Here is a 4,529-nt window from a genome sequence, read left to right as displayed (position 1 = left end):
TTCCTGTAGGCCCACAAAATAGCGGCCGCAAAAGACCACTTGCTATAAAGATGGAAATAGTACAAAACGTCATATATATTACACGTTCAACAACATATATACGAAATATATTATACATCGTACATTAAATGATATACAACATTACATGGGTTAGTCAAATACTACTCGGATATCAAATAAACATAATTATGTGACAGGAAAATTTTCACATTTTTCCATGGGCAGAACATTTTGGAATCTTCCCCGTGAAAAACATTTCTTGAAAACAAATGGCAAATGTCTGTGTATATCATCATATCATATACATGTATTTATCAGTTTTCATAGTGTATATACAGTGTATCACCTTTCATTCATCACAAAATTAATGCAAACCATACAACATGATGTCTATATTATAAACATGTTATACATCTCATACTTCTCTCAACCATATAAATGCATACAGATATATATACAAAATATATATTCATATATTTATATATTTGCACTAAAATTTGTTTCTGCTTGTATATATGTTCAAATTCTTCTTATGTAGTGATCATAGTGCAACCCTGAAGACTATTGCCCAACAACTTCTTGATTTGTGAAGTTCATCACATATTATTGGCAAATAATTGTGAGAAAACACATAAAGCTATTAACTCTTACAGATAGGTATACATGCAAACAAGTCAAGCAGAAACATAATATCTCCCCAAGGAAAAAAAAAATATATATGCATAAAATTGAATCATCAACAAAATAAATGGTCAGTATCAGGAGTGTACAGGGTTCAGAAAACAGCAGATCAGATCAAGATCTGTTTTCCTTCACACAATATCTTACCTTTGACTATTAAACTCCACATCCTTTTCTTCAGCTGCCATTTCAGAGTTTGAATCCTAGTTAAACAGAAAAAAAAAAGGAAAAAAGAAGGACAATGATAGGTTGAAATGACAGAGAATATTTTTTCCTTCCGTTTGGAATCACAAAAAATCTGTGCTCTCCAATGGATTATGACATCACCGTATACCACTCCACATTTGACGGGAAGAAACATAAAAATGGACTTAAAATGGCCTGCAAATCACCTCTAAAGACCAATTTGATATGACCCCCTTTTAGGAACGCCTTCCAACGTCGGCATTATAAACAATCGCTTAGTCTCAGTTCCAGCCTGTATTCCATATCACTCCATGCCATGCCATGCTGACAAGTGAAGTTGTGCCTTCAATTACTGAATAATGAGATCAAACATGATTTTGTTCAGGAGGCAGAGAAAATTGTGTTTTTTAAAGCAAGTATTAAGCTTCATTAAAATTCAAAAGTGACAGATTCTTTTGATGCCAGAATGATCGAAACATAAAAGGTGTTTAAAGATAGAAGACTAGATCTTATTCAACAAACTAGACAATTTCAGTTTGTGCTTTGATTGGGTGCAAAGTTTGATTCCTCCATGATACGTCAGGGATTTGACTTGGCACACATTGAAGATAAGAGTTTTGTATCCTTCCTTGTCCTCCCCCTTGTATATACCACAAAGATCAAACCTGTCCGACTCTGTCAATATCTGTAGACTTCTTTCTTTAAGTCTGTGTGTGTGTATGTGTGTGTGTGTGTGTGTGTGTGTGTGTGTGTGTGTGTGTGTGTGCGGGTGGGTGGGTGGGTGTGTGCGTATATAAGGGTGTGCATTATGGACTACAGATAAGGATAGAAGTGAGGAGGAAGATAAAGAAGAAAGAAAGAAAGAAAAAGAAAGAAAACAAACAAGATTTTGAGAAAAAAAAAGAGTAAGGAGGAGAAGAAAAGAAAAAAGGTGGAAGAACAAGAAGAAAAAGAAAAAAAGAAAAGAAGAAGGAAAGAAAGTGAAGAAGAACAGGAGGAAGAAAATGAGCTTTAAAAGGACAACATTTTCATGTATGTATTTTAAAAACAGTAAGTAGGATTACACATGTTTATCTTAGAGAGTTGAACAGTTTGGTTTCATAATCACAGGTGAAGTATAATGTATGTGTATAGTTGTTTTGGACAAACTCATTAATACAGCAATTGACAACCCTTTTCCACCGAGGAGAGAACATAAGCCCTACTTCTACCCTGATAAACAGGAAACAAACCAAACTAAAGAGTAAAATCATCATATATTCTTAATGTGAAAACATTCTTCCAGCACAACAGTAGAGACAAAATGACTGGGAATGAAAATAAATGACAGAAGGACTAATGAATATCTTCTTTTTTTGGGGGGGGGGGGGGGGGGAATGCCTCCTATGAAGATGTTCTAAATTAGAAGTTGTTTTAAGTTAAAAGAAAGTCAACAATCACAAATAAATCTTCACAAGAAGACTTGAGACACAAATGCACTAACAGAAAGAATAAAAAAGGAGAACAAATGCTGACCCTTGGTCAAAGTCCTGCAGAAAACTAACATTGAAAACAAAATGTTACAAATTGAAAAGTGCACGCTGTGTGGCACAAGTGGATAGAGCGCCCCCATAGGTTGAAGTCTCTGCATTCGGGAAGCTGAACATTGGGCACAGATTCCTCTATAGTTACACTGCAGCAGGAATAGCCCACATACATTTCACATTCTTACATTTTGATAACTGGGAAAAAAAGTGGAATTCTGCAAAAAGGATCTCAATGGTTGAAGTTATTCATGAGTTTAGTGATAACGGACACATACTCAGTTGATAAACAACAAAATAACAAACAAACATTGAATCATTCAATGCTGCAATAAATCAATTTCCACACATAGTCTCATGACAAACTATATCCTTGCATGGTTCTGGAAAAAAAAAAACCAACACCAAACACCATCACCACCAAAACAAACAAACTAAAAAAAGTACTTACGGTACTTAAGGTTACATTATGTGAAAAGACTGCAAAAAATGAATACTATATAAATAAATAAATAAATAAAAAATGCTTTCAAAACAAAACAATGAACATGCACTAAAAGAAGGCACTAAACATGTATGCTGTGATATATTTCTGCTTATTCTTCTCTTTGTTGAGCACGTCTCATTTCTATCAATTGTTGCATAAAACGAAATTCCATGAGCTCTGTCATTCGTGAGATCTCAGCTAGGTACCCTGAGGGAGTACATATCAGTGAGATATGAAATGATTTCTTGAATAGTCTTTACAATAATACAATGTTGTACATGAATATATGTAAACATGCAAACCTTTCCAATGTCAGCATAAAAATAAAAAAAGGTTTTTCACTTTTCTTCGCTTGTAAGTCATCAATATTCAACAAATGATCAGCCACCACTTACAGACCACTTTCAGTCCTGCTCTTTAGGAAACTTATTTTTCTAAACTGAAATACAGCCCATGCGTCTATGAAGATGACAAACCATGCCACATTCAGCACTGATCGTCTTTGTTTTAAAGGAACCCAGAAGTGTGGGGAAATGTGTCCTGATGGAATCGATTTTCATTCACTGCCCATCGGGGTACATTCGAAACCAACAAATGAAGAGTTTGTTTGCAAAAACCGATAAGTCCATATTTGCCAAATGGAGATATTTGCGATTAAATGTCAAGAAAAATAAAGAGAATAATAAGAAAATTTTTGCTTCTTCTGACCATAACTTCAATGATGTACCTTTATATGTAGTGACCAATATATCATTTAAAAGGTATTATTTTGTACTTTATGACAGAGACCGAACTTCAAAATCTTCAAAAATGGACTTTAAGTTTTTGCGAACAAACTCTTCAAATAGCATCCATCAGCAAATACAAATCGAAGCGTACGCTCATCAGTAAGGGTCGACTCCAGTTGAGAGTCTTTGGCTGTGTGTGTTCTTACATTGTAGAGATCAGTGATAAAGCTGTAACAATTGCTTGATATAAATGTGAATTCTCTACTACATTGAGCCAGGCCAGCCTCTCAATTTCATGAATCCCCACCCTACCGGGTCTTAAAATATAGAGAGTGCGCCCTCTGTGTTGCCAGATAGTATTGATGAACACGAGTGTTAACCACATTGATTTTAATTAATGTGCGCCATCATGGACTGTATATCAATATTAGTAAAGGGGAAGTACACACAACAATGAAACTCGACAGGATTGGAGTACATACTAGACAACAATACACAGATATATATGCAACATAATTCACTTCTTGCAAAACGATGACATGCAGTTGTACTTGTGAAGTTATGAGTTTTTAAAAACACAACTCATCAAACTTTGCAATGGTCATGCTAAAATTTGTGACGATACCATAAAAACAAAGGGCTTTGAAATAAAATGTCATCAAACAAAGTTGGTTTCACAGTGAGTTCCTATTTGAAGAATCTCACATGCATGACACATATTTACTATGCATAATGAATATGTGAACTTTGATCAGCACAATACAATCATGTGAAAATGTGAACTCACAGCACTTCATCAGGTAATGCATAAAGTCATGCAAAGACAGTACAATGTTGCTTGTTTGTTTGTTTACATTTAGAATGATCTCAGCAATTATGGAAGGGTATTCAGTTCGTTCAATGACAGTATGAATTATGCCGCAA

The sequence above is a fragment of the Diadema antillarum genome, unplaced genomic scaffold (genome assembly GCF_040938485.1).
Source record: "Diadema antillarum isolate AM-2024a unplaced genomic scaffold, OU_Dant_1.0 seq00001553_RagTag, whole genome shotgun sequence".
Taxonomy (NCBI): Eukaryota; Metazoa; Echinodermata; class Echinoidea; order Diadematoida; family Diadematidae; genus Diadema; species Diadema antillarum.
The sequence above is the reverse complement of the archived record's forward strand: the minus strand, read 5'-3'. Positions refer to the sequence as shown.